Source organism: Heptranchias perlo, chromosome 20 (assembly GCF_035084215.1).
Source record: "Heptranchias perlo isolate sHepPer1 chromosome 20, sHepPer1.hap1, whole genome shotgun sequence".
In the NCBI taxonomy this organism is placed as follows: Eukaryota; Metazoa; Chordata; class Chondrichthyes; order Hexanchiformes; family Hexanchidae; genus Heptranchias; species Heptranchias perlo.
The window spans coordinates 2,277,396-2,291,898 of NC_090344.1; the positions used below are offsets into that span (position 1 = coordinate 2,277,396).

The following is a 14,503-nucleotide window of genomic DNA, read 5'->3' on the forward strand; positions in this document are numbered from 1 at the left end:
GAGAGGGTTGTCTTGTGAGGAGAGATTGAGTAGAATGGGCCGATATTCTCTGCAGTTTTCAATAATCAGGTGATCTCATTGAAACATATAAAATTCTTAGAGGGCTTGACAGGGTAGATGCTGGGATGCTGTTTCCCCTTGCTGGAGAGTCTAGAGCTAATGATGATAATCTCAAGATAAGGGGCCGGCCATTCAGTACAGAGATGAGGAATAATTTCTTCACTGAGAAGGTTGTGAACTATTGGAATTCTCGACCCCAGAGGGCTGTGGATGCTGAGCCATTGAATAGATTCAAAACTGAGATAGATAGAATGCTGGACACGAAGGAACTCAAAGGATATGGGGACAGGTCGGGAAAGTGGAGTTGAGGTCGAAAATCAGCAATGACCCAATCAAATTGGCGAAGTCGGATCGAGGGACTGGATGGCCAACTCTTGCTCCTTTCGCTGATTTTGGTCCGCTGGAAAAGCAGAACTTGCCAGCTATTTTAAAAGTTTGCGCCTGAACAGGGACTTGAACCCTGGACCCTCAGATCACTACCCGTTCTTAAAAGTCTGATGCTCTACCGACTGAGCTATCCAGGCTCGCTGTTGGATCAGCTTCCATCATACAGATTCATGGTCGGACTCTGAATTATCCCTGTCGATTTCGAATTCGGGAGAGTGTCCCTTTGAAACAATTTTCAGCAACGTGTTGAGGAGAATCCTTGTTTCTGTTGAACATGATGGAAGAAACATGGACAGCGAACTCGTGATTTTGCAATTCTTCTTGTTTGTTCAAAATGTCTTGTCATTCGTTAGCAGCAATTAAAAACAACACTTTACCCAATGGCTCAAAAGCTAAACTTGTTCCACACGGGAGCTGGAAAATGCCTCTCGACCTTTCAGCCGATCAACAATTGAAAGCTGAATAATTTCACCCGTTACACCGTGACACCAGGCAGCAGACTTACCTCCCGAATTTTCCCGACACGACACTTCAAACCGATGAAAACCTGCTTCACGGAAAGAAGAATTGTGTTTTTGGTTCTTTAGATTTAAAGATGTTGTGCCGGCCGCTTTACCATTTCAGCTGTCGCCAATCGCCCCCTCTCCTCTTATAAACAAATAAACTCTCACCTGCTATTGCAAGACGGTCGGCCAGGGGAGCCTCAGTGCCCACATGGGGACATGAAGAAGTCGATGCGTTATGGAACCGGTTGTACCTTGAACTCCAGTCAAAATGTTGAGAAGTTTCAACGACCTTCGACGGCGCTGGAGCTCACAACCCCAGCATTTCTCGAGCGTATAATTATTGTAGAAATAACGCGCGCTGACCGATTGCACCACTGGAGCCGCGCACGGTCTGTGTCACCAGTGCTCCCATCAAACAGCTTCATCCTCGGTCTCTCAATTATCGCTTCGTGATCTTTCCCACACAGAAGCCTCCAACCAAGAGGCGATTCGTTAAACATCCGCAGTGATCGTTAAAAGCCGTGGAATCTGAAACAAAACCCCAGACCATAAGAACTTTTAATTATATTGTTATTATAATTAACTTAAGGACAATTATTTTCATGCTACTTTGAGGATTTGGGGAAATTGGGAGCTGAAACTAAGAAACTCTCCCTGGGCTGTCGTTGATTGAAGAGATGGGCGTTATTTCATTTGGAAACCGAGGCTCGGAACTTTCTGATGGAGAAGAGTGACAGAAGATTGTGGTTAGTGGCAGTTGTCGGGGAGATCGAGAGGAGAGGGAGAAAAGTCAAAGTCACAGCTGTGACAGCTCAAGTGCTCCGCTTATCTGTAATATTTAAAAAGTAATGTACAGTACAGGACAAAGCGATTTAGTATCGGTTATCAAAAATATTAAAGTCCAGGGTTCAAAGGCGGATTCGTAAAAAGGTTACGGATTTAACCGCCAGACCGAAATCATTCCACATGAATCTGAAGCGTCTTGGGGAAAACGGCAGTGCGAACTGTTATGTTCGTGTCATGACTTGAAAGACCCTCCAATTACCGACAGTATCTTTGAACGAGTTGTGCAGCAAAACCGCGATTGAAGCCGCTTTGCATTCGTCAAACGTGTCGGTGACGATATTGGGGTTGATAAGAGTCGATTTCAATTATTTGAAATCTCACCACGTGACCCGAAGATTGACCGCAGAATCGAGTTTTCCCTGTAAGTCCTGAATTGAAGGAAAAGGCGCAACAAGCAGGTCGGAGAAATGAAGAGCAGAAAATGTGGATGAAACTTGCACGAGTGAAAATCCCTGTATGTTGGAAGACTCAGTCCCCAGTGGTGGAGAGGATTGGTATTTCAAGCTGTTTCACAGCTCACACACACACCATTGGCTCATTTAATCACCTTCAACAACTCGATTACATCATCACTTAATCTTCAATACACAAGGAAATACAAACATTTTCTATTCAACTTGTCCGCATAATTTAACCATTTTAGCTCCGGTATAATTCTGGTGAATCCGCGCTGCACCCCCTCCAAGGCCATTATATCCTCCCTGAGGTGTGGTGCCGAGAACTGAATGCAGGACTCGAACTGTGGTCTCATCAGAGTTTATATAACTGTAACATAACTTCCACCCCTTTGAATTCCAGCTCCCTGAAGATAAAGGCCAAATTTCCATTAGCCTTTTTAATTATTTTTTTGTAACTGTCCACTGACTTTTCATGATTTCTGCACTTGGACCCGTAAACATCTTTCCTCCTCCACAGTTCCTAGTTTCTCACCAGTTAGAAAATATTCTCATCTATCTTGCTTAGGTCCAAAGTGGATGACCTCACACTTCCCCATATTGAAAGATTGAAGAGCCTACGGCTCTTTCCATAGAAAATAGAAGGCTGAGGGTGACATGAAATAGGACTTTAAGATTATGCAAGGGTTTGAGAAGTCAGAGGTGTTTGCAATTTTGTGGGGTGGAGTCCAAAATTGGGGCCATAAATATAAGATCGTCACATTTAATCCAATATGGCATTCAAGAGAACCATATTTACAATGAGGCTCGCTACAATGTGCAACTCACTACCACAAGGAATAATTAAGGCGAAAAGCATGGATGCATTTACAGGGAAGCGAGATAAACACAGGGAGGAGAAAGGAATATTCGAGTTTGCTCATTGGGTTAGATGAAGAGGGGTTGAAGCAGGCGCGTCTGCAGCATAAACACCGGCTTAGTCTAGTTGGGCCGAATTGTCTGTTTCTGTGATGTACATTCTATCTAATTCTATGTAAGCTCCATCTGCCACAGTTTTACCAACTCACTTCATCTATCAATTTCGCTTTGCAACTTTATGCTCCCATCTACATTACTCACTGTGTCACCTAACTTGGTGTCGTCGACAAACTTGGATATATGGCTCTCTATTTCTTCATTTGCCTCATTTATACATATAGTAAAAAGCTGATGCCCCGGTACAGATCCCTGGGGGACACCATTAATCACATCCTGTCAATTTGAGCACAGATCCATTATCCCTGCTCTCTGTCTCCTACCTCCAAACCAACTCCCTTCCCATGTCAATAGGTTGCTTTAATTTCCATGTGATCTCATTTCTGTTAACAGTCTCTTATGTGGTCCCTTATCAATTGCCTCTGGAAGTCAATATACATATAACACCCATAGACACTGCATTATCTACCACATTATTACATCTTCAAGAAGTTCAACTTGCTTTGTTACACTTGACTTACCCTTTACAAATCCATGCCGGCTTCTCTGATCAATTCATCTTCATCCAAGTGCTCAGTCACTCTTCCCTAATAACAGATACTGGTAACTGCCCGACAATAGGCGTCAGACTAATAGGTCTATAATTTCCTACTTTATCTCTCCTCCCATTCCTAAATAATGGAATGACATTGGCAATTTTTCAATCCATGGAACACTTCCTGAAAGAAGAGAGTTTAAACGATCATGACTGAAGCAAGTACAATTACCTCACCAACTCCATTTAATCCCCTGGGATGGTAAACATCAGGTCCTGGAGATTTGTCTATCTTTAATCCAATTTTTTTCTCCAATACCATTATTTTACTTGGACTGAATCTCCTTGATTTATTTCTGGGCTCGATGAGGTCGGGATATAATTCTCGATTCAAGGTTCATACCCCGGAGAAATCCAAATTTCGCCCTCGAATTTTGATCTTCACTTGCGGTTCAAACTTTTGTAAAGAGGGAAAAGAAGTCCCCAAATCACTCCACCTGAAACTCAAGCGCTTTCAGATGAAGTTCAGTTCAAACAATCTGGACTTTAAAGGCACCTCAATGATCTGCACTTTCATTGAACGAGCATTCATCTCACTGAAGCAGAGTTTGGCCGCTTTGTATCTGTGAGCATGTCGGTGACGAGGTTCGCTCTGATATGGGTCGCTTTCAATTTTGAAGATCTCGTCAAGTTCAGGGAAAAGAAACCGAGAATCGAGTGGTCCCTGTAAGCGATGAATTGAAGGGATTGGTGCTCTCAGCAGATCTGGAAAATGCGCAGTGCGATCGATCAGGAGTTCCAAATCCACCCTCTCGCCACTCGGCGATCATATTAACTGAGCTTTATTCTGGCCCAGTGTCACCGCGCTGAAATCGAGTATTTCTCCGGCACGTTTCTCTTAACTTCACAGTTGCTGGTTTAAGAGTGAAGACCAGCTCGTTGGATTTTCACTCCCGCAAGCTTCAACCATTCATTGTGGAAAAGTAAACTGACAGTGGACACCTTTTATATTGGTCACTGCAGCCTCAAGGTTTCGCTCAGTGAATTACTGGTTTAGCAGGTGGACTCTTCACTTGTCTCGATGGTGCTATTGGTTGGATTGATTCGAGCCCTTATTTTATTTCTCCTGAGGATTCATCGCCTCAAAGTTCCAGGGTTTAATGTGTGTTTTGTCTGCAAGAAAATGTACCGTGATCATTGGCGGCTGAGCAGAGCTAATATTCCACCATTTACCCTGTGGAGTAAAAGAAAACCTTGTGATCGCAAAGCAGGCACATGAAACCTATAAAGGAATGGAACATTGGCTTCACGGAAATCACAATTCATCTTGACAGACAAGGTCCCGAAAGGCGAATTCTCTGTGACATGGAGATGAAAAGCAAAATGGTGGGGATTTTTGTCACAGCCCGATGCCTTTCGTGTTGTATCAATTGTCCATCTTTGCGTTATTTTCATCTTGATCGCATAACCAGTTAGGGCGTTCTTGTGATAAACGGCGACAATTGCCTGCTTTGATAAATTTAACAACGGCTGCACCAGATTCCTGGCATCGTAAACACTGAGCTTTTAATCCCACTCTTAAGATACAGTCTGTAAAATGATGAAATTTCATCACATGCAAAGCACAAAAATCAAAGATTCCAACCACTCGCTGTGTAAAGAAGTTTTTCCTCATATCACCTTTGGTTCTTTTGCCAATCACCTTAAATCTATGTCCTTTGGTTCATGTCCCTTCCGCCAATGGGAACAGTTTCACTCTATCTACTCTGTCCAGGCCCTTCATGATTTTGAATATCTCGATCAAATGTCCTCTCAGCCTTCTCAGTTCCAAGGTGAACAATCCCAGGTTCTTCAGTCTATCCATGTAATTTAAGTCCCTCATTCTAGTAAATCTCCTCTGCGCCCTCTCAAGGCCTTCACATCCTTCCAAAAGTGCACTGCCCAGAACTGGACCCAATACTCCATTTGTGGCCGAAATAGTATTTTATAAAGGTTCATCATGACTTCCTCTTTATAAAGCCCAGGACCCCGACTGCTTTTTAAACCGCTTTCTCAACCTGCCCTGCCACTTTCAACGATTTGCGCACATATACCCCCAGGTCCCTCTGTTCCTCTCACCCTTTTAGAATTCTGCTCTCTAGTTTATATTGCCTTTCCTCTTTTTTCACACCGAAATGCATCATCTCGCATTTTTCCGCGTTAAACTTCATCTGCCACGTGTCCGTCCATGTCACCAGCGTGTCCATATCCTATTCATGTCTATCCACCTCACTGTTCTCTACCCGTCCACGTTTTGTGTCATCTGCAAATATTGATATTGTACCATTTACTCCCAAGCCCAAGTAAATAATATATATCAAGAAAAGAAGTTATCGCAGCACCGACCCCTATGGAACACCATTGCCCACCTCCCTCCAGTCCGAAAAACAACCGTTCACCACAACTCTCTGTTTCCTGTCATTTAGCCAGTTCTGTAACCATATTGTTTTTGCCCCCTGTGTTCCATGGGCTGCAATCTTGATCAATAGCCTACCACGTGACACTTGATCAAACGCTTTTTGAAAGTCCATATACACCACGTCAACTGCATTGACCTCATCTACCCTCTCTGTTACCTCATCAAACAACTTTATCAAGTTGGTAAAACACGATTTGCTTTTAACAAATCCGTGCTGGCATTCCCTAATCAATCCACACTCGTCCAAGTGACTGTTCATTCTGTCCCGGATTATCATTTCCAAAACTTTCCCCATCACCGAGGTTAAACTGACTGACCTATAGTCGCTCGGTTTATCTTTACACCCTTTTTTTGAACAAGGTTGTAACCTTTGCAATTCTCCAGTCCTCTGGCACCATCCTCATATATAAGGATGTCTGGAAGATTATGGCCAGTACCTCTGCAATTTTCCCCTTTACTTCCCTCAGCATCCTAGGTTGCATCACATCCGGACCAGTTGACTTATCTATTTTAAGTACAGCAAGCCTTTCTAGTACCTCTTCTTTCTCATATTTTAGCCCATCCAGAATCTTAACTATATCTTACTTTACCTAGAATCTGGCAGCATCTTCTTCCTTGGTAAAGACCAATGCAAAGTAATCATTTAGTACCTCTGCCATGCCCACTGCCTCCATGAGTAGATCTCCTTGATGGTCCCGAATCGTCCCCAACCCTCCTCTTACTACCCGTTTACTGTTAACTTGTCTGTAGAAGACTTTTTGATTCCCTTTTATGTTTTCCGCTTTTTTATGCTCTCTCTTTGCCCCTCTTATTTCCTTTTTCACTTCCCCTCTGATCTTTCTCTATTGTCTCTGGTTGGCACTTGTGTTATCAACCTGACACCTGTCATACGCCACTTTTTCCCGCTTCATCTTACTCTCTATCTCTCTTATTATCCATGGAGCTCTGGCTTTAGTTCCCCTACCTTTCTACCTCGTTGGAATGTACCTTCTCTCTACCCGAATCATCTTTTTAAAAGCCGCCCACTGTCCAATTATAGTTTTGTCAGACAATGTTGGATTCCAATTTACCGGGGCCAGATCTGTTCTCATCCCACTGAAATTGGCCCTCCTCCAATTGAGTATTTTTACTTTAGAGTTGACAGAGTCCATTTCCATAGCTATTCTAATCCTTATGAAACTGATCGCTGCTCCCTAAATGCTCCCCCACTGACACTTGCTCCACTTGGCCCGCCTCATTCCTTTGAACCAAGTCCAGCAATGCCTCCTTCCTCAGTGGGCCAGAAACGTACTGGTCGAGAATGTTATCCTGAACACATTTCAAAAATTCTTCCCCTTCTTTGTGCCTTGTATTATTGTTATCTCAGTCTACATGAGGATATTGGAAATCCCCGGTTATTAATACTCTATGGCTTTTGCACCTCTCTGTAATTTCCCTGCAAATTTGTTCCTCGATATCCGTCCCACCAGCTGTTGGCCAATAGAATACACCAAGTAGTGTAATCGCACCTCTATTGTTCCTTAACTCGAACTCAGTACCCAGGAGAAATTCCCTCGTTCCTGAGCACTTTGTATTAAGCAGAAGTTAGCAGCAATCAGTGTTTGTAGTGGGACTGAGAAATGCATGAACAGGCGGCACCCTGTAAAACAGAGCTCCAAGTATCGGTTTAAATAAAGTCCTGAACTGACAGGGCGGAGGGCAGATGAGGATTGAATTAAATCCCAATTCACTGAATCTGAACAAGGTTTAAATAAGTGAATCTGTCAGGAGTGGGATTCCTGAGTTTGTGTGTGAGCTGAAACTGGATTGGTCCCGTTCTGTGAAGAAAGAATGGCAGGCGGCTCCCAGACAGGGCTCAGGCCGGGACTGGCAGCTCTCCGCTGGGAACGGCTGGATTCGAGAGCGGGGCTCCTGCGCTTTTGCTGTTGCTGCTTCCGCCTCTTCGAGTCCCTGTGGCGGTCGGTACCGATCTCCCTCCTATGGATCCGGATCCAGCTACTTGCTGTAGACCTCGTGGCGCAACGGTAGCGTGTCTGACTCCAGATCAGAAGGATGCGTGTTCGAATCATGTCGGGGTCATTGCATTTTCGCAACGTTTCAGCGTCACTCTGTTTTATCGTGGGGCAGTCTTTCAGGGATGGTCTGTTCACTGTATGTAAAATAATATTTATCACAGAATGAACACACCACAGAAGGAGGCCATTCGACCCATCAATTCCTTACCTGCCTTTTGTAAGAACAATCCCATTGGTCCCATTCCCCGTCCCTTTCCCCGTGGCCCTGCATTTTCCCCTTCAAGTATTTATAAAATTCTTTTTGAAAGCCACGACTGAATCTGCTTCGGGCAGCGCATTCCAGATCATAACCATTCGCTGGGTAAAAAATATATTCCTCATGTCTCCTTTGGTTCTTTTGCCAATCACCTCAAATCTGTGTCCTCTTGTTCCCGACACTTCCGTCAATAGGAACAGCTTCTCTTTTTTAACATTATCTAAACCCTTTATGACTTTGAACACTTCCATCAAATCTCCTCTGAACCTTCTCTGTTCTAAGCAGAACAACCCCAGCACGGCGTAAATGCGGTCAATTAGCTCCAATGTATTTATTTGGGCATTAAACAAAACGTGAAAGACTGGCAAGGCGACTTGCGAACGAAGCTCACTGCTTTAAGACAATAAATCTAATCGCTCTGTGGGCGCTGGGTTCAATTCCAACTACTGATAGAATTTCCGGCAATGTTCATTTTGACCTGTTCGCAGAAAACCCGCTTGTCGTGCGATGGGGCAGAGGATGTGAAAGAAGCTGAAAGTGAAAGTGCAGATATTAGTTTGATCACAGTGACTGGATACGTTTCCACAGGTAAGGACCTCTTACAATTAAGATTCTTTCCAGCAGAGTGGGACAAGAGATCAAAGTGACCGGACTCTCGCGGCGCAATCAGTCAGTGCGCGGTCCTTACATGACAGTACTTGATCGGGAAAGGCAAGATTGTTAATTCGAGTCTCAGCTAAGTCAAACAATCATTTTGATTGTGAACATTTCGACCAGAGTTGAAGGTATAATTGGTCTGTTCCAAAATGCATCTACTTATTTGAATTGCCATGTGGTTCCCCCCGACTACTCTGTTGCAAAGTTTAGTATTTTTTTTTATTCGTTCATGGGATGTGGGCGTCGCTGGCGAGGCCAGCATTTATTGCCCATCCCTAATTGCCCTCGAGAAGGTGGTGATGAGCCGCCTTCTTGAACCGCTGCAGTCCGTGTGGTGACGGTTCTCCCACAGTGCTGTTAGGAAGGGAGTTCCAGGATATTGACCCAGCGACGATGAAGGAACGGCGATAGATTTCCAAGTCGCGATGGTGTGTGACTTGGAGGGGAACGTACAGGTGGTGTTGTTCCCATGTGCCTGCTGCTCTTGTCCTTCCAGGTGGTAGAGTTCGCGGGTTTGGGAGGTGCTGTCGAAGAAGCCTTGGCGAGTTGCTGCAGTGCATCATGTGGATGGTACACACTGCAGCCATTGTGCGCCGGTTGTGAAGGGAGTGAATGTTAAGGCTGGTAGATGGGGTGCCAATCAAGCGGGCTGCTTTGTCCTGGATGGTGTCGAGCTTCTTGAGTGTTGTTGGAGCTGCACTCATCCAATCAAGTGGAGACTATTCATTCACACTCCTGACTTGTGCCTTGTAGATGGTGGAAAGACTTTGGGGAGTCAGGAGGTGAGTCACTCGCCGCAGAATACCCAGCCTCTGACCTGCTGTTTTAGCCACAGTATTTAATTGGCTGGTCCAGTTAAGTTTCTGGTAAATGGTGACCCCCAGGATGTTGATGGTGGGGGATTCGGCGATGGTAATGCCATTGAATGTCAAGGAGAGGTGCTTAGACTCTCTCTTGTTGGAGATGGTCATTGCCTGGCACTTGTCTGGCGCGGATGTTAGTTGCCACTTATGAGCCCAAGCCTGGATGTTGCCCAGGTCTTGCTGCATGCGGGCTCGGACTGCTTCATTATTTGAGGGGTTGCAAATGAAACTGAACACTGTGCAATCATCAGCGAACATCCCTATTTCTGACCTTATGATGGAGGGAAGGTCATTGATGAAGCAGTTGAAGATGGTTGGGCCTAGGACACTGCCTTGAGGAACTCCTGCAGCAATGTCCTGGGGCTGAGATGATTGGCCTCCAACAACCACTACCATCTTCCTTTGCGCTAGGTATGACTCCAGCCACTGGAGATTTTTCCCCCTGATTCCCATTGACTTCAATTTTACTAGGGCTCCTTGGTGCCAGACTCGTTCAAATGCTGCCTTGATGTCAAGGGCAGTCACTCTCACCTCACCTCTGGAATCCAGCTCTTTTGTCCATGTTTGGACCAAGGCTGCAATGATGTCTGGAGTCGAGTGGTCCTGGCGGAACCCAAACTGAGCATCGGTGAGCAGGTTATTGGTGAGTAAGTGCCGCTTGATAGCACTGTCGACGACACCTTCCATCACTTTGCTGATGATTGAGAGTAGACTGATGGGGCGGTAATTGGCCGGATTGGATTTGTCCTGTGTTTTGTGGACAGGACATATCTGGGCAATTTTCCACAATGTCGGGTAGATGCCAGTGTTGTAGCTGTACCGGAACAGCTTGGCTAGAGGCGCAGCTAGTTCTGGAGCACAAATCTTCAGCACTACAGCTGGGATGTTGTCGAGGCCCATAGCCTTTGCTGTATCCAGTGCATTCAGCCGTTTTTTGATATCACGTGGAGTGAATCGAATTGGCTGAAGACTGGCTTCTGTGATGGTGGGGATATCGGGAGGAGGCCGAGATGGATCATCCACTCGGCACTTCTGGTTGAAGATGGTTGCAAACGCTTCAGCCTTGTCTTTTGCACTCACGTGCTGGACTCCGCCATCATTGAGGATGGGGATGTTGGCAGAGCCTCCTCCTCCCGTTAGTTGTTTAATTGTCCACCACCATTCACGACTGGATGTGGCAGGACTGCAGAGCTTTGATCTGATCCGCTGGTTGTGGAATCGCTTAGCTCTGTCGAGCATGTTGCTTCCGCTGTTTAGCACGTATGTAGTCCTGAGTTGTAGCTTAACAGGTTGGCACCTAATTTTTAGGTACGCCTGGTGCTGCTCTTGGTATGCTCTTCTACACTCCTCATTGAACCAGGGTTGATCTCCTGGCTTGTTGGTAATGATAGAGTGAGGAATATGCCGGGCCATGAGGTTACAGATTGTGCTGGAATACAAATCTGCTGCTGCTGATGCCCAGTTTTGAGCTGCCAGATCTGTTCTGAATCTATCCCATTTCGCACGGTGGTCGTGCCACACAACACGTTGGATGATCTCCTCAGTTCGAAGGCGGGACTTGGTCTCCACAAGGACTGTGCAGTGGTCACTCCTACCAATACTGTCATGGACAGATGCATTTGCGACAGGTAGATTGGTGAGGACGAAGTCAAGTAAGTTGTTTACAGGAGGGAGGTTGCGGTTTTGGAGACGCAAACTATGATTTTGATCCATCTATAAATCGTGGGATTTAACTGGAGCTTCAAACCAGCACCTTGGACCGCTCAGCCAGGATGCTTTCCATCCTGCACTGCAGGAGCAGTTCTACAGGAATAGAATTGCAGCAAACAAGAATTCTACCCCTCAAGAACCAATGCTCGCACGGCAGCAGGATGCATGTGTCCAGTTCGAAACCTGTCTGAAGGAACATGCAGTCTGATAGAGCCGGAAGTCCAGCAGATTTACTTTCGGTCTGAGCAGAGGATGAGTCTCCTCCTTGAGAGTGTTTCGCCAATCCAGCTCAGAGTGGATTTAGAATCATAAATTCGGGTGTGACTGGAGCCACTTGTGTAAGATGAAGTGTCGGGGGCAGTTTCCCGTCCTTGACGGACATTAATGATCCTGTTGCGGTTTTGCTGCAAAATTTCACTTCCCAGCTCCCGAAACTAAAATTCAACTCTGGTGGGACTCGAACCCACAACCTTTGAATATCTCTTCCAAATTATTAGGTAGAAGTCCAACACGCTATCCATTGCGCCACAGAGTCAGTTATGCAATAGGTGAGAGAGCGGGGATCCTGTGCTGTGGTTGAGGCTCCTGCTTCCGCCTCTCACATTCCGAGAGCCGCGGCGGCAGTCTGCACCGATCGCCCTCCAATGGATCCGGCTCCAGTCGCTTGTTGTGGGCCTGGTCCAAGAACAGTCGCGTCTGACTCCAAATCAGAAGGCTGCGTGTTTTGAACCAGGTTGAAATCACAGCATTTTCAGTGTGGCTCAGGTTCCTGCCGAATAATTTTAGATCGGGACAGTGTTTTAGGGATGGTCTGTTCAGTGTTTGTGCAACAATATCAAAATTAAATTTGAGACATTAATGAGCTTTTTTTCTGTTACTTTCTGTTTACACCCTCACCAGTTTTATGTCGAAACAGTTCACAATGTTTAAAGGATGTGGTGTACAGTGTTTGTGGAATCAGTGCAATTAAATTTGATACTTTCATTTGTTCCATCTCTAACCCAGACTCTTATCATTCGATTTGTACCTTCACCCTCTTTAAAATAGGTTACTCAGTGATAGAAATAAATCAGTAACAGCCCCGAAGCCTCAGCGGGTATATTTGTTCCAATGCTTTGTGATGGTCGTGATTTCCATGCAAATGTTCAATCAGCAAATCCCAAAGTGTGCTTTGGGTTTAACAAACTAATTTAAGTACTTGACTGATTCCTGGAGATTATCCAATGGGGATTTCCTTACCCGTACAGATATAGAAATAAATACATTCCATCATTTCACAAATGACAGTTGTGTATATAAATATATATTCAACATGGAAAATCAGCTCTTCATATTTTTAAACAGATTTCCTCATTTTATTTTATTAATCCACTTACGTTTCAATGTAGAACACATATTCAGAGCATCTCTCTAAACTTGAAGAATGGTAAAACAATTGCAGATTTTACAAACACATAACACGCTATCGTATAAGTAAGATTAAGGCCGACTTTGTGAAATGTTTATTCTAATTGTCTTTATGATGTTACGAAAAATATTTCTCGATGTACGTCCCCAACTTAACGGAGAAACTAAAATGTAAACCGAAAGTATTTTTCAAAAACGATTTGATCGGTTCCCCTTCTCCTTTCTTTAATTGTTACCTTTTGCTAATTGTTCATCTTGATCCGTTTGCTTCATTTTTTCTCAGTCATTTATGGTGAATTTTCTATCTGTTAACGTTCTTAAATATTTGATTTGTTTGCCCTTTCCATCTTGACTTGTGAATTGTTGATCTCCATGTAAAAGTCTGAAGAAGAAATGTGTTTATATTTAGGCGCGACTTTGAAGTGTGAGACCGAGAGGTGATGCCGCATGTGTGACCGAGAGGCCAACTGCTGGAGGCAGAACTGTCCCTAACCTAACATACCCCCTGTGGCATTGCTCATGGTCGGTCGGATGACAATGTTTTATATTGACTGAACTGCTATGTATATAACACACAACGGATTTACTGCTGCTTTAACTCCACAAAGTATAATCACCAATAATGACCAAAGTCTCAGATCAGTTAGAATTGAATTACTGTTGGTGAGGGGAGTTTGCACATTGGAAGGAGTTTATACATTTACAGCTCCAGGTAAACCTGCAAACCTCTCTCGCCTGTAGGTTACGTCACCATGAAATGTCCACCTTTCTTTGTGCTTCTGGACTTCTGAAGTGTGATTGAACCTTACCAAAAGTTTCCAATAATTAGTGAGGAAGTAAGGTTTCAGTGCAAATGTGAGATATAAACGTGGATGTTTCACTGGGTAACCATGGGAACCTGATACACTGCTCATTCCAGTTATATGTCCAGCAGGAAACAGAAACCATTCTCTTCAACTGTACTCGCCCGAAGAAAAAGGAAACAAACAAAACTGCTCAGTTCTTTGTTTTAGCTTCTTCTGCTGGTTTACGTTCACTCACCGAGAAAGTGACAGAGAGAGAGACTGAGAGATTGGATTCGCTTTTTCTCTTTGTAATCTATTACACTTTGTAATTATTATAAGTGACGGTTCCATCCCAACTGTTTTGTGCGTGACATTCTCATTGATTTTAAGATGTGCTCTAAATGCGTTTCTACACATTGTGGAGAAAAGCTGAACGCCGAAAACTGCTCTCAAACCAGCTTCGCTTCGCAACCTTTAATGGAGATTGGTTGCCGGTTGTAGGTGAAGAAGTTTGTAAAATAAGCCCTGTAGAACAGTATTCGCAGGTCAAACATCTTACATTAAATGGAACGAATATTCAAATACGTCACAAGTGTTAATATTAACGAGGAAGGATCTGGTTCTGGGGAATGAGGTGGGTCAAGTGGA

The 14,503-nt window shown here is 44.5% G+C and overlaps 3 non-coding genes across 3 annotated transcripts; 1 reads left to right on the plus strand and 2 right to left on the minus strand.

Moving 5' to 3' along the window:
* Positions 1–498: 498 nt before the first annotated feature.
* Positions 499–584, minus strand: trnak-uuu (transfer RNA lysine (anticodon UUU)). The gene is given in 2 exon segments: positions 499–534; positions 548–584. It is a non-coding gene; the product is annotated as a tRNA-Lys (tRNA).
* Positions 585–8,169: 7,585 nt separating this feature from the next.
* Positions 8,170–8,241, plus strand: trnaw-cca (transfer RNA tryptophan (anticodon CCA)). Its single transcript has one exon. It is a non-coding gene; the product is annotated as a tRNA-Trp (tRNA).
* A 3,864-nt stretch (positions 8,242–12,105) lies between these two features.
* On the minus strand, positions 12,106–12,198 carry trnar-ucu (transfer RNA arginine (anticodon UCU)). The gene is made up of 2 exons: positions 12,162–12,198; positions 12,106–12,141 (listed from the first exon to the last, which is right to left on the minus strand). It is a non-coding gene; the product is annotated as a tRNA-Arg (tRNA).
* Between the last annotated feature and the right edge of the window lie 2,305 nt (positions 12,199–14,503).